General features: G+C 38.8%; 1 protein-coding gene across 1 annotated transcript in view; it reads right to left on the bottom strand.

Annotated features, from left to right (window-relative positions):
* Positions 1–18630, bottom strand: part of LOC135701904 (inositol-pentakisphosphate 2-kinase-like) — a 422782-nt gene that overhangs the window by 9520 nt on the left and 394632 nt on the right. The window lies entirely within an intron of this gene.

Genomic DNA, 18630 nt, shown 5'->3' with positions numbered 1-18630 from the left:
GCGATGATAAACAACAAGTACCTTGTTGGTGCTGTTTCTGCTGGCAAAGGGGGCAGTAAATAACGATAGTTTTACTTTGAGGATTTCAAAATAAAATACACATGACGTGTATGTCTACTGTTGCTAACTATATGGCAATGTAAAGAGGCAAAAGTGCCAATCGGAGGTCATTTCAAGTTATTTTGCGACGCTAGGTGTTGAATGATGTGCATCACTTACGGAATTGTAGAATTGTTTAGACAACTTTCCATCGAAACCGGGATAGAAGTCTAAGCTTGGAATCGTGAAATTTTCTAATCCACAAAGATAAGTTTGGAATATCGAGATGACAACTTCTTTCTACGCCACAGTTCCAAAGTGTGAATTCAAAAAGTCCCATACAGGAATCCATGAAATCCCAGAAGAGTTGCAATCACATCCTAACAAACATGATCCTCGACTGACGCAGGGTGGCCACAGATTTCAGAAAATTAAATTCCTGATTTTGCCGGTTTTTCTTGGGTGCCCAACATATTTTCCCGGATTCATACGGGTGAAAGGTAATACAGGTCAGTGTTTTTAAAGCAATTGTAGTATCAAATGGGTTAATCACATACATGTCTGCATATTTTTCTTTTAGAGTGTGTTCAAATGTCAACACGGCATGCAAGTTTGTTTTGAATTTTCATTCGTTTGATACTCGTGATAATCATGGACGCGAAAAGGGAACTCGTGATGAGCCTGTTTTTGAACCATCATAGACCGTGTTCTATTTTGAAGACACTGAAACCACTCGGAATAAACGATAGCCGAAAACGAGAGAGAGCGAATTCGGCGGAATCCTTGTAAGTCTGGGCGTAAGATGGCCAAAGAACTCGGAATGTCGCAGCCCATGATCAGGAGTATTTTGAAAGATGATATCGGATTGAATGCTTACAAAAAACAGCGGGTGCATGATTTGACCGGAAAGCAAAATATAGCTAGAGTCGAAAGATCGGAAACTGCTCAAACGGCACGGTGATTGCGAAATTCTGTTTTCGGATGAGAAAATGTTCCTGCTACAGGATCACCACAACCAGCAAAATGATCGGCTATAAGCTGCATATTACTGACTGATGCAAAATTTGAAACTTTCGCTCTACAGTGCGCAAACAGCTTCAAATCAGGTCCTGATTAGCCTCCCAAAATTTAAACTCATTTGATTAGAAACTGACTTGGCACAACCTATTCGAAGTTTATATGGAAATTACTATGGGAAAAACCAAACTTTTTGATCATTATCTTCTACCCATTTTCCATATTGATTTTTTAAAAAATTCAATAACTATTCTTACGGAAAATTTTCTAAGCTACAACTTAGCGGAATATCGTTTTTCAGCCAAATGACAAATTAAACACAAAGCAAAAAATAATTTTTAATATTACATCCATGAGGATGCACTTCAATCATGTCGAAAATCTCATGTAATTTTTATAGCCACAAAAATAAACAAATGCAGTAAAAGCAGCGTCATGTCAGTTCATGCACTCTATTAATGATAATTTTGTCCTTTTTGGCAAGCAATATTAAACTATATTTTCGACACGATTGAAGTGCATCCACTTTGATGTGATATGTATCAAAATTAATTTTTTGCTGTGTAGTTATTAATTGTTTAAGAGACTGATAATCTTATGACATGATCAAGCAAAAGTTCTGTGGGCAACACTGTATTCTGCAGTGTGACATAGTAGCCATGATATTTGTTATCTATTCTTCGCACCAGAAACACCAATGTTGCCTGCTGAACAGATGCATGAGCATAATCATAAGACATCAGTGACTTGAATTATTAACAACTTTTGTTCCTTACATTTGATTGAAAAGTGGTTTTAAACAGAGTTTGCTTCAATCCCTGCTATCATTTTTAAAAACATAGTGATGTGGTGAATTGTTAGATAGATATGAACAAAAACATAATTTTTCCCATAGTAATTCTTATATAAACTTGAAATGGTTTGTGCCAAGTCAGTTTCTTACTAAAGTAGTTCAAATTTTAGGAGGCTAAGCAGGACCCATTTTGGAACCATTTAAGCACTGTAGAGCGAAAATTTCAAATTTTGCATCAGTCTACTGCATATCTTGCTGATATTCCTCGTGACAAACTGGCTGTTCAAAGGTTCCAGAATGTTTCAGGGTGATGGTATGGGGATGTTTCTGCATAACATTGAAAGCTCCATTGCTGTTCATTGAACCTGGTGTTAAAATCAATAGTAAATGTTACATCGATAATGTTTTGAAGAACCACTTGCTTCCCTTCGTCCAAAAACATTATAAGAATGCACCATACTGCTTCCAACAAGACTCTGCACCATCCCATCAGGCAAAAGTTACACAGGCTTGGTGTGAGGCCAATTTCCCGGATTTCATTTCGTCGAAAAAGTGACCGGCATCCTCACCCGATTTGAATCCTCTCGACTTCTTTGCATGGGGCTACATATAAGGCGAACTAGGGAATACCAAGGGACTAACCGTGGAAACTTTTAAGCAACGTTTGGTGAAAATATGGGACGAAATGCCTCAAGATATCGTGCGTGCCAGCTGTAACGATTTTCAAAAACGGAAGCGGCTCGTAATTAAAGGAAAGGGAGAAATATTTCAATTGGACTAAGTTAAGAAAAAATGTTATAGATACACGAAACAGGAAATACACTGAAAATTTAATTTCACACCATCTTCTCATTTTTATGACCATATACTTTACTGACAGAAATTACCTTTCACCCTGTAAATAGCTAAGAATAGTTAAAAGAGGAATCCCGGTATGATTAATTTCAGCAATTATTATCACTGCATGAAAAAGTTATGACATTTTATTTGAAATGCACAAAAATCGGAGAAACCCTCCTCCAACCCTTCATAATTTTGAAATTTATCGATGATACATGTAAATTATTCAAAGGGCACTAGGCAAATTTTGATAAATTGAATTTCTTTTAGAAAACAAAGAGATCCACAGAATAACATTTTAATGCTTGGGCCATCGATTTTTTATAGGTTACATGAGAAAATTTCAATTATTTGAAGCTAGGCCAGTTTCTCTCATTCCTGAACTTTCCGAGAGTTCTCACTTCAAATATGGCGTATTTTAAAGAACTCAGTTTAAAAAGCCTCTCTCTAACAGTGATGGCATAATCCTCACTCAAATGATTATATTTCGCTCTCATTGGGCTCCCAGTATCACGCGTGATAGTGGCATAAATTATCAAGCATGATATTGATTTTACAAGCTCCTTTGAAATTGCGAGACTATTCAGAATAGGGTAGAGCACTACTTCGTCGTAATCGCCCATTTCCGTTCTATCGATCAGAAAAGATCAATAATATCAATGATTTCACCATGCACAAATTAATAATAGGTTTGTTCTGATGCGTAAGCTCATTAGCTACAACATAAATCCAGTTAGAGCGCATTTTATGAATATTTACGCTCATTGTTCTCAAAACAAAAGAAGCGCTCCTAGCGAATCCTCTTTTTCTACGTTTATCCGTAGGACGAAGAAAATCTAATGGCGTTTCAATGCGTTAGGACGGAATTGAAACTCGTAGAACGAATTTAGAATCAAGAAGCAGTGTTAGATTTTAAACAATATCTCAACAATTTGTGACTCTTTATCAAAAAAGGTGAATGAATTTAGAAGTCATCTTTGACAGAAATATTCCATTTTTTGTTTAAACTCATTCAGAAAAGAAAGGTAAAGCGCGGGTTGGGCTTAGTTAAACGGAAATTAGATCAAAAACCCTATGTACAATTGTAGCTACGCGTTGACTAACCACAACAATGATTCCGTTGCATATCGTTTTCATAGAAAGAGAAAGCATAGTTTTCTATCTCTCTATACTCTTCACAGGTTTTTTTTGCTTTGATTTGTTTTCCGTCGATCTTATTTTTCGTGCTGAGCACCAATGCTACCGACACCAGGGAGGCAGCTCCCACACCTGGACCCTACATATAGACCCATCAACTCATAAACCGGGGACCAACGGCTTTACTTCCCTTCTTCTTACTCTTCACTTAGGTACTCTTCACAGATGGCAGACACGAAATTAATGCTGCCAGCAGTGATGGATGTTTCGGTTCGTGTTCGGGTGTACAGCAAAAATCAGTTTGGTGAGAGTTGTTAGCTGGTGAGTTTTGTTAGCATGATAAGAGAGTAACCGTATTACAGCTTGCAATATCATTCGCTATTGCCTGCCCGTTTTTTTTTTTTTTTTTTTTTTTTTTTTTTTTTTTTTTTTTCTTTTTTTTTTATTATGGTCACTTTAACACTCTTGGGTCATTCGTGACTTGTCCGGGGGTGAGATTTGAACTCATGACTTTGGCGTGAGAGGTATGGATGTTAACCACTACGCCGGGGTCACCCCCGCTGTCTGCCCGTTGATTTTTGCTTACGATACTCAAATGAGATCATGCTCATTGGTGAGATTCGATCTTTTGATATTTTCCCAACACTGCTCTCTAACGTTTTAGGATTCTGACACTTCAAAGCATTGGCTAGAGAATTGTTATGAGAATGCCAAATGAGTTTTGAGGAGAATCTGGGGAGACGTTCAATGGATTGGCTAGAAATATCAGATAATTTTGAGAAGTATTTCAACAACAGAGTACAACCAACCGGTGGAAACGAACGATTTTAAATTGGCTGATTGTGAGTAGTATTCGAGGGAACTCCAAAGCAAATTGGAAGGAATTTCAATGAGCATTCCGAGATAATTCGGAAGGGGATTCAAAGTGAATTAAATAAGGCAAATGACTGATATGACATCAATCCTGAAATTACACCTACGGCCTAAAATCTATTAAATGTTGATCGATCAATTAATCAAAGACAAATTATGAGGCGGGCTGCAATGAAATATGGAAAATTCCAAAGGAAACTAATTCTAAATAAAGCTCAAAATATTCTTTGCCTAATGTTTAAGTTTGCTGAGAAGCCATTTTCTAATGTTTCGAGTAGTTTTGGATAGAGTTTAGTGCAACGTTATACAACAAAAATTAAGCGCCGCAGATTGTGAAGAAGTACCGGCTGAATACAGAACATTTATAAATTGGCTGGATGCACAATCCAATGAAGTCCCGTGAAACTATCCTCAATTCAAATAGAACACGGATCTTCAAGCAGCTGATTGCAGTTTGTTTGTTACGTATTCGTTTGTTGGAAGCGAATCATTTCGAGTTCGGATTAAGTCGAAGCAACTGTAATCGAAATATTTCACGCGTAAACACAAGTGAGAGAAGAACAAGGCTATCATGACACACACCCGCTGGAAAACGTCGCACATACTAGGAATTTGCTTGGTGGATGAAATCCCTCACGCACATCAACAGCAGGAAGATTTCCGGTCAGCAGAAGGTAGTTGTTCGTCGGTGAGTGAGTCGCTCGCACCGAGCGCAGTTAACCAAAAACCAAATTGGCTGGTTGAAAGAAGCGCGTGGCGTTAAATTGTTCGGTGGAGAAGTGCGGTTTCTCGATTCTCTACGACGGGAGTGCGATTGCCAATCCGCGTTTGATCCGTCGACATTTTGCACGTTTGCCCAGTGACACTTTGCACGGTGAGAAAAATTCCACCTGAACGACGTCAGTGTGGTTGTCCAGCAACGTTCGTCCGGCACGGCGAGAACACATCCCGGAAGGAAAGTTGCAACAAATCGGAAAAGCAAACGATCCGGTGATCTGCGATCTGCTAATTACCGTTCAGACGTAGCACTAACACAGCAACTGCTCAGTGGCTGCTGTCTTCAAATTATAAGGTAACGAAAACCATTCAGTCATTCGCCTTCAAACTAACGTGTTTTCCTGTGGAATAGAGCCAATTGCTGACGCAGAGAAGCGAGGACCAGACCGGATTCAGAGCGAAAGATGCCCTCCACGGAGGTAAGAAATAACTCGAGGAAAATGTCTTCAGACAAGTAAACTAGCCCACTTTTCTAGGGTTCTTTTTTCTACCTTGGCTTGAACAAAGCACCAATACCAGGCGAGTGCTTTCAGGGTCTTAGTCCCGCGACGTTGGCGTGTCGTGCGAGACCCACGTCGGAGCTGTGTTTTGGGGATCGCGTGGGAAAAGCGTCTACAGGGTGTTAGTCCCGAGACAGTGGCGTGTCGTGCGAGACCCAATTGGAGCTGATTTGTGGATTGTGCCACTGGGTCTTAGTCCCGCGACGTTGGCGTGTCGTGCGAGACCCACGTCGGAGCTGTTTCGGCGATAGGCCATCATCGGAGTCGCCGAGAATAGATCAAGGCAAGAGAACGGCGCGGTGCTGTGTGTCATGTGTACGGCAACGAAGATGGGGCTCCGCACCGAGAAGAAGAAGATATGTATGTGAGTAATATCGATAAGCTAGGAAATTAGTAGAGAAAAAGAAAGAAGGATAGGGAGAGGAACGTGGCAGGAAGCGTGAATTAGGAGAAGGAATGGGACAGATTGGGTGCGAATAAAACAATGCTAATCTAACATTCGGCCCCATTTTGTTTTGTTGGTGCACTTGCCCATTAGTGTTCTGTTTTGTGTGTCCTATGGGAGCTCAGCTCTGCCGACTGAGGAAACCTGCAACATGTTCTTGAACTAGAATTCATGATTGATCATGCTGCTGTCGACATCATCATTAAAGACATCCGGACATTCTAGATCGGGATTTAATCCGGGGATAATACCAGATGGAATTTACCACCGCAAGAGGAATTTGATGAGAATTTCAGAGAATTAAAAAAAAATCTCTCAACGCCATTTCGAACATTCTGTCAAGAGAATTCTGAGAAAAATGTTCATGCAATTTTGAAATAAAATCCAAAGAAATTTTGGAAAAATACTTTTTTAATTCTAAATTGAATACCACGAGATTTCTGAGAAATTTTTCAAGGGATTGTTTAGATAAACTTTGGAGAAAAATTAAAGCAAATTCTCGCTATGAATATAAGGAATACGAAGATAATTTCAATGTGAATTTCCAGAGTGGATTCCAGGGTGTCCATTCAAATCCAATTTTTCAATTCCCGGTTTTTTCCCCGGTTGTTTAATAATAAACCAAACTCCAACATCACCTCCGCCTTAAACAAAAAAGGCGTTCAAAAATAACCGTTCAGAGATAATCATATAAATTTTTGAACAGAATTGCTTCACTTTATAGAAAAAAAATATGATGAGATTTGCATTAAAATGTTGATGATCTAGATCTCAAAAATCTCATGAAATCATGAATTTGAATAAAATCAAACAGTTTCACCGCAAAAAATGAGCCTACATTTTGTTTTGGTATGTCGGAAAAAGAGAATGAGAAAACCAGTATTAAAAGTTCTTCCAATCTTGTGTTAATAAATTATTTATCATTCTCGAAATTGTCCTGGCGATATTCTATAGTTTAATCGAAATCTTGTTCCTTGTCCACTCCGAATTTTTGAGCATTTTGTACAACATTTAAAATTATTAATTGTGTTTAAAAATAACATTTTTGAATTATCCAAACCATCCCGAATATCTGATCTTGAAGTTCTACAGACTCAACAAGGTATACGAAGATTCGGCTTAATGATAGAAGCATGAAGCATGAAGCATGATTGACCGCCCACGGTTGCTGCTCTGTTATTACCAGATCAGCTGCAATTGCACAGAGAACCAAACAGATGATGTTTGGGACTAACATTCATCCTCAATGTGTAAGAACTGGAGATCTAATATTTAGCAATACCAGCGCCGGCCGTGTCCGAATGCAGGTCAACTAGGGAATGGGAAGGAATGTGTTGACGTGGTACTCGCTGTGAAGGAAACCGAGAAATCCTCTGCGCTTCCACGAGAAATCACTGGGATGTTGGATGTGGGGAAAGGTTGCACGCACACGCAGGGATCGTTTTTGGTAGAGCGATTATAATACACAAACACAAACACACACACACACACACACACACTTACACTGTGGTAAGTGATGCGATCGGTGTTAAAGAAGAATTTGTTTTCATTAAAATCTAGTGGGTATAGAATAAGGCAAAGTGAAAAATTGTAAGGAAGGGGACGGCCCTGGGATTGAACTCCCGACCTTCTGCTCAGTAAGCAGAAACGGTAACCACTGAGCTACCGAGCCTCGTCAACGAAGATTCGGCTTAATGATAGAATGGTCAAACCTTCGTGAAGCCCATTAATATCATTGATTTGGTTTATTGGGTTTTCCAAAATGCCTAGACACACCGTGGTAGAAATAACAACAAAATCACCATTTGCACCGTGCGCGAACACATTGTGAGTGAGAGCAATATGTGCAATAATTTTGAGGATTTTTAGATACTTTACTGTGGTAAAGACATAATATGAAAGTTGTAAGCAGATGTGTAACCAAGAGAATATAATGGTGTATGTGATATAAAATTGATTGATTCCAAGTAAGATTGCAAGTTTTATAAAGGTTTTAATGATTCTTCAAGACCAAATTATAGCCTTCAAGACTATGATAAACTCAAAATTGTTACTTGGTATGATCTTTCCCGGTGCGATTTGGGTTTTACCGTATTTTTCCCGGCAAATTCGGATTCCCGGGTTTTTCCCCGATTCATAAGGTGTTCTGCACAGAATTACGAATCAATTATAGAGCAACTTTCTAGAATATACCGGAAAGAACCATAACATTATTATGGAAAATCCAGAAAGTAACTCTCACGCCAAAGGTCGCGAGTTCAAAGCTCGTCCCCGGACATGTCACGGATATCCGTAAATGTAGTGACTATAATAATACCACAGACAAACAGGCGTAAATTTTTCTCATCTATCAATTTAAATAATATTAATTGCGCGAATCCCTCACCAAAGCGCTGGCATCGGATCACTCTGCCGTGTCTATACATTATATCGAACTTGTAAACAACATTGTTTGAAACTTGGCAAGCAAGCGTCTTTCCGAGAATAGCTCGCAATATGTCGTTAGAGAGTTCCTTGACTATAAGCTAAATTTATTTGAAGATTTACGTCTGTTTGTCTGTGATTATACAAAATAAATCTTTGAAGACATTTGTCAGACACCATTTCGAAAGAAAATTGAAAGATCCAAAATGGCCGAATGTTTAAAAAAGAGGTGAATGATTGTCCATAACAAACAATTATGCAAAGTTTCATACAAATCGTAGAAGATCTAGTCTCAAATTTATGTTTTCCTGGAACTGGTCATCACCAATTGTTCGCAAGGGGCAATGAAACAAGTTTGTGTCGGAAGTCGACCATTTTGACTCTCACCTTATTTTTCAAAATGGCGAATTCAACATTTTTTCAATAAATCATAGCACGAAAACGGCTCATGTAATCGAAATGCCGTTTGAAACAATGTTGTAGGAAACTGGGTTGCCTGTTCAGAAAAAAATGCAAACTGAAAATAAATCACAAATTTTAGTCAAAAATTAAACTTCAATAACAAAAAACTTCATTTTTAACATTTTTAAACTTATGTTCATATGAAAGATTATCATAAATGCCAATATTTCTGAAATGGAGACAATGGACAGTTAGTAATAAATTTCAACTATTTTTTCACGCAGTATTTAAAATGTGCTCTCTGCATAAAAACCAATTAAAATTATTTGTCGAGAGATGTTCCAAATTTGTACTAAAAGTTGATGTTCTACAATTGCGGCCGATTTTTAAGTTTCCGTTATATCTATATATTCTTTTGTGTTTCCTAGCAGATAATCATGTTGATGTTCGCTGATTCAAAGAGTAAATGGGATAATCATTGAGCTGTCCATAGTTGGGCGTTGTTGAACTTGTGGTACTTGAACAGCATTTCAAAGTAACCATATAATCACAAAATAACTTTATATATATGTTCAGAGTGAGTCAACGTCACTGTGATACGATATGATTAGTTGGGTATTCAGATGAAACTAATGCTTGAATAAACTAATCCTGGTTGTATCTGTTTTTCGTTTGCATATAACACTATTTGTTATTACTAACCGCACCGAGCGTTCATTCTGGGTGGTGAGCGAACCTGAAGAAGAAGAAGATGACTATACAGGATGAGTGGTACTATGAGCCCCTCCTCGGAACGAGTGTATTGTTAATGGACCTGGTCTACGATTCAATGTTGGATTCTGTGATGATAAGTAAATGGATAAAATAGGTAGCATAATCTTCATCGAAATTTTAGTATTATTGACAATAATCATAACAATCGTCTCGCAGAAGTTATGATTCATTATCTATAACACTTACATAACATAAACATTTAAATTTATGTACAAAAGGGAAGAGAGGGTTCAACAGGGCACCCGATTGAAGCAATTTGGACGGGGAGAGCGAGAATGCCAACTCCCTGTTGATAACATTTCGTGGATAAAGGGTGGGCTCTTCTCCCCACTCATTGGGGCATCTTCCTGTTTGGGGGCTTGTCTTTTTGACCAATTGGCTGATCAAGTCGCTGGAAGGAGATTCTTTATTGTTCCGAAGATGCGTATAGGCGACTTTGCCTATCGATCTACCCAATCCGTTTTTGGCCCTTCATACAGCGACATGTTGAGGACAATCAGAGGTTATTAAGCTTGACCAAGCCAAACAGAGAAGAGAGCCCACTGTTATCGGACTTAGTTTCACTATCATATCATATTTAAGTGTCCATTACTGTATATATATATATATATATTTCAGAAAAGTTAGTATAAGCTTTCAACTAAACGTATTCGGAGTATCATCCTGATTATTTGTGGCACAATTCTACCATTTGGATTCTCGTCGGTTTATGGATTTCGTTTATTAGGGAATATGAAACCACCATCATTCGATAATCCACATTTCAAAGATAAGCTATTACGCTGAGCTATGGCATCAGTAGGGCAAGTTGGTTTATTCAGTTTATTAATTGTCAACATCAACAGGCTCAGTGTAGCCCCAATGCTGGTTTCAAAACAGCAAACCGTCATTGGGGTTTCATTGAGCCTGTGGATTTCGACAAACAAATAAATTAATAAATATACTAGGTGACCAATCTTGCCCCACCTTACTCTGTACATGTTTGTTTTTCCTTGGTTTGTTTTCCGTCGATCTTGTTTTCCGTACTAAGTACTAATGCTACCGACGCCAGGGAGGCATCTGGACCCATAAACTCATGGACCGGGATCAAGAGATGTTATGCCTCAGAAAATCCCGACGGCACCGACTGGGATTGAACCCAGGCCCTTTGAAGTGAGAGGCAGTCACGCTTACCACTACACCACCGGGACCGCTTCGTACATATTGGTTAACGTTGTTTTCGGCAAATCACATTTGTTGCTCTCTTTCTCATTCACTCACCCTGTACCTGAACCGGTTGATTCATCTAAATCCAGATTATCGCCAAACCATGCAGTAACTCACAACGAAGACTGTTACCACCATTCAAGAATGTCAAGGTATGCTATCGAAGAAGGTGCTATCCTAAATGCCTACTTCTGCGGCCAGTTGAGACTTGTTTTCTTTGCATTGAGGAAATAATCTCCAAGACGCAAATATAACTACCACAGGGTCTGGGTCTGGAAGACGGTGAAAACAGAACCAATCGACCTGGCACAGCAGATGCTTTCGAATTTGCTACACGCAAGAGTCCTTCGCTCGGCTTGGGCTTTACACGGCCGATGAGATCAACTCAAAATCGCAAAAAAAAAAAACGTAGGTCACTCATAGGCTGAGCAAATATCTGCTCGAATGTGAGGAAAATCGAGAAAAAAATTTACTCAGTCCATAAGTAACCTGCAAATTTGAGTAAACGAAACTCAAATTTGAGTTGCTCTAATCGGCCGTGTAGGAAATTGCCCGTATAGAAATCCTTTCGTGACCTGTTTTTCATCATGTCGCATTCAGACGATTCCAAGAATCGACAACAAGAAACTTCCAGACAATTTGCTTACAAGACGATGGTTTCTTGGAATCCACTGCCATTGTACCGTAGCCACGTGTGCATTTATAAGAAGATGCGTTGAATGTGCGTGAACAAGATGTTCGTCAATAACGCACTCGGAGATGTTAACGCACATTATTTTAAGGGGTTGATTTTAATCGAAGAAGAAAAAAATGCACAGCACAGCTCCATTCAGAAATAATTACAAGCTATTGATATCATTGACCATCGAAGGCTATAATTTAGTGGCCGTCGGGGCAGTTTATCTCTTCAGCACAGTCGTGATTATTTGAATCATATTTTGCTCGTCGTGGATAATGATCGTTGTTGTAGCGTATGTGAGCGAGTGCGTGACCCATTTATTCATATAACTCGGAGAGACCAAGTCCCCGAAAAAATGAACACGATTGGCCTTCGAAATCATATGACTTGGTGGATTGAACAGACCCAGCAATTCGGAACATGTGCTTTTTCGGTACGCGAAAATCGGTTCCTTTCATCTGGTTGCGGAATCGAATCATAGCACTTGATCGATAGTTAGTGCCTCGAAGATGCAAAAAATAGCTAATTGAAGGGTTTCGAAATGAAACTTTCGTTGTAATGAGCAACTTTCCCGGTACAGTGGCCTGGTGCCGGTGGAATCTACAAATGAAATTCAACATTTTAAGATGATCAGGGTTCCATTTATTTGTCGACAAAACAAAAATAGCTAAAAAGTTCCTGTTTTTAATCGCGAATTAATAACATTAGAAACTGTTTTTTAGCGCAACACAATTAACAGAGCTCGATCCAAATAAATATATTCAGCCATTCCAAGCAACACAATATAAGTGGTTCCTAGAATTTCGAAAACAAACTGCAGTTTTGTTCCTTATCGCAAAATATTAGACCCGTATGTTTTATTATGTCATTAATGTGACCAGCGGCACCGGTGGTATAGTGGTAAGCGTGATTATCTCTCACCCCAGCAGGTCTGGGTTCAATCTTATTCGGCGCCGCCGGGATGTTCTGAGGCATAACATCTCTGATCACGCCTTCCTTCGGGAAGTAAAGCCCTTGGTCCTCGGTTCATGAGTTGATGGGTCGATAGGTGGTAGGGTCCAGGTGTGGGAGCTACATCCCTGGCGTCGGTAATATTGGTGCTCAGCACGGAAACAAGATCGACGGAAAACAAATCAAGAAAGAAAAAATAAGGTGACCATTTTAGGGTGATCCAAAATTTTCCAAATTGACTATTTTCAAAAATCAAACCACTGGGCCGATTTCAAAGATCAAAATATCAAATGAAAGGTAATTCAAAATACTTTTTATGAAAAATATAATGCTATTAAAAAATTGCTTTTGGTATTGAAAAACATTAATTGTAAATGTTTTAATGGTTTTCATGTTTTGTAGACAGAAGGCGCAACATGTTTTATATTTATCCTTGAAAAATTAGGGCTTTTTACACAACACATTAAAAAATCAGCGATGGGTTTTTTTTTTTCGTTTTTGATTTTTTTTAAGTAATCAGGTTTTGGGTTTTCGCTCGAATAAATATATAGATCAAAACAAATAGGAATAAATTATGCGACTATGTGAGCTATGTATCAATGAAGAAGCAGGGTAGTCTAGTCACATAGGGGTATTGAGCGGAAACCCAAAACATGATAACTTACTTACTTTACTGATACGATCTGTTATTCGGCCAAGTCGAGGGAGCGCCCGTTGACGACCCAGTGCTTGTCGAAGCATACACATAAAGCCGTTTAGTCTAGAATTGAATTATTGGAATGTTCTCAAGAATTTCCTTTAGAATCAATCCTCTTCACAGAGTTCTTTTCAGAATTCCTCCAAAATTATCATTGTGATTCCCTTTTTTATTACTGGCAGTAATCGAAAAATCATGAGATCCATCCTAAGATTCTCTTCAAATTTTTAATGAGTTTAAAAAAAGTTCACTGGAGCTATAATTCGTTTAAAATTTTCTGAGATTTTCCATGTGATTCACCTCAAAATTATCATGAAAGTTTTCTTAGAATTATTTTGGAGTTCTCCACTAAATTCTTCAGACGATGCACTTGAAAAATCCCTTAAAATTATCTAAAAATTGTTCTCGTGATGCCCTTGGAATTCTCTTAAAACTCTTCTCAGAACTCCCATGGAATTGTACGCTCAAACGTAGATTCCCTTGAGATTTTTCGCAGATCCTTGAATCTTCTTCACAATTGTCATGGAATTTTGCACAGAACTTATTAAAAATTCTACTCTGAATTCACATAATTGACTTGGAGCTCTAGCAAACAATCTGCCTTGAAAATTTACCCTGCACTGTCTTGGTACTATGCTTGGAATTCATTCTGGAATATCATCAAAACTCTTTTGGAACTATCATCAACATTCTTTTAAAAGTTCTTCAAAGTGATTTATCCCTAAAATCTAGTCCAGTCCAAGGGCCCTAAATTTTTTTCATGCTTCAGATTTTTTATCGAAGAGGGGACGGCATATATTTGTTTCCCGATTTTTCACCGAAATTAACAGTTTTTTTCCGTCGATTTTGAATTCTCGGCTTCATCCTTAAAAGACATACAACAATCAAAATTAAGCAGATATTGAGGACACAATTTCAATACTTTTTTTTTGTACGTTGCCAAAGAATGTCAATACCAAATTCATTCATATTTCTCAATTGTGAAACACTTTTGGCGTTAATGGGTTAAGGTTCAGTTATACAATTTTTCAATTTTCCTAGTAAGTGTTATACCCCGTTCACATTACAGCATATATCACGTGATATACGCTGTCTTGCAATGAGAACTCATACATCTAGTTTTCACCTGGGACGGGACTTGACAATCGGGTAGCGATTTCGAGCCAATTTGCTGTCAGATCCGAGCCAGTTTCTGGTTGGTCGATTTGACAGTAGCAATCGTGGAATAAAAAGGACAGAGGGATCGCATCAAGCTGTCTGGCAGTGATGCTGGAATCAATGTTGACATCAGTGGCGTTGTTAAATGTTTATATTTGCAAACGTTGAAAAATTGAGTGCTCTGCGTGTTTTAAGCGATGGATATTGTTGTTTGTTTATGATTGTTTTTATTGTGTTGAGCAAAAATGATGTACAAGCTACTGAACTGCGATAGACCGAATAAAAGTCCAAATTAAAAAGAAAAAAATAATTTACATTACTGGCTTCATTGGTCTACTCCGTCAAACACCACGCACAACTTTCCGAAGGGCATTCTTCAAAAACATTAAGAAGAGTGAGAAGCTCGATTGTCAAGTCCCGTCTCGGGTTTTCACTGGAAATCCTATGTATGAGTGCTCATTGCAAGACAGCCTATATTACGTGATATAGGCTGTAATGTGAACGGGGTATTAGACTACCTAATCACTGAATTATTGCAGATAGTAGCAAGCCATGATAATGATAAAATGCCTGTATCATTCGTTGCCCAAACATCTTCCGAGTCAGACCTACTTTTATCAGATAGAAGTGGCTTTGTTTGAAGAAAATTCTTATTGAAAAACGATAAGATTCTGGAAGCACGATGTCCATTCCGAATGTTGGTGATGGCAGAAATGCTGGAGCGCAAGTTTCGCTGCTGGAGGCATGGTTTAGTTGCAAGCAAGAGAAGTTCTTCGTGGATCAGAAAATTACAATTCCTGGACGTTTTCTACCAAGATGGTGCTCATAAAGGAGCGGTCCTAGTGTGCCGTGAAGAAACGTAATGAAGGGAATCCGGTAGTAAGAGGCAGAAGTTGGCTTCAAGGGGGATAATGCATGGATGTGTAGTTTGCTGCACAAGGGTTTACCGAAGAATTACAATCCAATGATCATGGGTCTGGAGTCCTCCGGAGTATACCTGTGCACTAGACTGATGCAAAATTTGACTTTTTCGCTCCACAGTGCTTAAATGGTTTCAAATCGGGTCCTGATTAGCCTCCCAAAGTTACAACTCATTTGGTTAGAAACAGACTTCGCACAAGCCATTTGAAGTTTACATGTAAATTACTATGGGAAATCTCAACTTTTTGTTCATTGCTTTCTAGTCTTTTTCCATATTGAGCTGCGAAACGGTTCGATAGCCATTCTTAAAGAAAATTTTCTCAGCTACAACTTTGCTGAAGATCGAAGAGACAGGAAAAAGTTATTAATTATGTAAGAGATTGGTAAACTTATGACATGATCAAGCAGTTGCTCTGTAGGCAACACTGTATTTTGCAGTGTGACATAGTAGCCATCATTTTTGTGTCCTATTCAACGCCCCAGAAACACCAATGTTGCCTGCTGAGCAGTTGATTGAGCATGATCATAAGACATCAGCGCATTGAACCATTGATAACTTTCGATCCTTGCATTTAATCAAAAAGTGGTCTTGAGCCAAGTTGTAGCTGGGAAAATTTCCTACAAGTACAATTGAAAGCTTTGGAAGCAGACCGATATGGTGAATTATTAGATAGACATGAACAAAAATCTTGGTTTTACCATAGTAATTCCCATACAAACTTCAAATGGTTTGTGCCATCTCAGTTTCTCACCAAATGGGTTCAAATTTTGAGAGGTTAGTCAGGATCCGATTTGGAATCGTTTAAGTATTGTGGAGCGAAAAAGTCAAATTTTGCATCAGTCTACTGTGCACCGATCAAAATATTTTCTGCCGGCGGCGAGACCGCGTGGGTCGACGAGAGTTTATTTTTAATGATTTAGAAAAAAAATATCCAAACCAATCGCACATGAACAAAAAATGCTACCCACATAGAGTTCAGATTACTCAAAACCGCTAAAATGTAGGTCACTCATACTTTGAGTAAATTTTCCGACACTTTCCCGGGGAAAACTTCTCGAATATGGGGAAAAATCTAAAAAAATCGAAAAATTTACCCATTCTATGAGTGACATACTTTTTCGCGAATTTGAGCAACCTGAACTCAAATATGAGTAACTCTTACTCAATTTTGAGTCGTTCTCATTGGCCATGCATGCGGAATTTGTTTAGAAAAGTAAGTCAAGTGGTTTTTTGGGGAGTCGTATGGCAACCCTTTTAATAAAGTCTGGAACGCACAAAAATTGGTCAACTTCAAATTGGTGTATTTCTGTTAAAAATGCATTAAAAAAAAACCTGAAATAGGGTTTTTGATCTAATTACCGTCCTACTAAGTACAAACCGCGTTTTACCACCCTTTTTTGAACGGGTTTGAACAAAAAATTAAATATTTCTGTCAAAGATGATTTCTAAATTTATTCACCTTTCCACCTTCCGTATGGTACGATTTGATAAATAGTCACACATTGTTGAGATATTGTTTAAAATCTAACACTGCTTCTTGAGTCTAAATTCGTCCTACGAGTTTCAATTCCGTCCAAACGCATTGAAACGCCATTATATTTTCTTCGTCTTACGGATAAACGTAGAAAAAGGGGATTCGCTAGGAACGCTTCGTTTGTTTGGAGAACAATGAGCGTAAATATTCATACAATGCACTCCTATAGGATTTATGTAGTAGCTAATGAACTAACGCATCGGAAAAAAATCTATTATTGATTTGTGCACGGTGAAATCATTGATATTATTGATCTTTTCTGATCGATAGAACGAAAATGGACGATTACGACAAAGTAACGCTCTACCCTACTGCATTTGGAAGTTGAGTGAATATACAATGGTTGCTATGATGAGTTTTCACCGTTTGACCTCCAGTTTTCAAAATGACGTCCAAGCAAGAGGAGCAGCGTGTCAAAATTTTGCTCGCGCAGCAAGAGAATCCGACGTTCTCACAGCGTTCTCGCAGCGGTCCCGAAAACTGTATACGAATTTGCTCACAAAGTTCGACTGTGTCGTTATGGACGACGAAACTTATGTGAAGACGGATTTCAAACAGCTTCCGGGACAGGAGTTTTATACCGCACCAGGAAAAGGGAAGGTGGCTGAAATTTCGAAAAAATATCTCGTCTGGCAGGCCATATGCACGTGTGGTCTAAAAAGCGGTATTTTCATTACTACGGGAACCATCAATCAAGGGATCTACGTCCAGGAGTGCCTGGAAAAGCGGCTGCTACCATTCCTAAAGCAACATAATAGACCTGTGCTGGTTTGGCCGGGCTTGGCGCGCTGCCACTATGGGAAAAAGGCAATCGAGTGGTACGATTCGAACATCGTGGTTGTGCTACCCAAAGACCACAACCCTCCGAACAGCCCAGAACTCCGCCCTATCGAACGGTATTGGGCCTTGGTCAAACGGAATCTAAAAAAAAACTAATAAATCCATGGAAAAGGAGCAGCAGTTTAAATCTAACTGGCGTTCGGCGGCGAATAAGTTCGATGGGACCACTGTGCAAAAATTGAAGGAAGGGTTTAAGCGGAAGGTACAGCAGGTGGGATTTGGCAAACCAAAAGAATAAACGAACATTTTTTATCCTTTAAATATATGAATTGAACTACCAAAAGAAAAATAAGAAGATTTTAGTGATATGGATTATTACTGAAAGGAACGGTTTTTTTGTCGACCAATTTTTGCGCGTACCAGTCTTTAGCTCCAACGATTAAGGCAAAAATCATGCAGGAAGTCAAGGTGGTGGACGGTTCAAAATTATCTGAAAGCGAGGGTGCTGAGTAGCTGTTGTGGCAAAAGGATCGGTGAAGCTGGAGGCAGATTGCGGTGAAGCGACCTGGGACCTCACAATGAATAGTGTCCTGTGCGTGCCTGACCTGGCGATTGATTTACTTTCCGTAAGCAAGGTATGCCAGAAGAGGTTCAGAGTAATTTACACAATGGAGGAGTGCAA

This window comes from Ochlerotatus camptorhynchus, unplaced genomic scaffold (genome assembly GCF_037179485.1).
Source record: "Ochlerotatus camptorhynchus isolate MF236.1 unplaced genomic scaffold, CSIRO-AGI_Acam_v1.1 ptg000179l, whole genome shotgun sequence".
In the NCBI taxonomy this organism is placed as follows: Eukaryota; Metazoa; Arthropoda; class Insecta; order Diptera; family Culicidae; genus Ochlerotatus; species Ochlerotatus camptorhynchus.
This window is presented reverse-complemented; position numbering and strand designations above follow the sequence as displayed.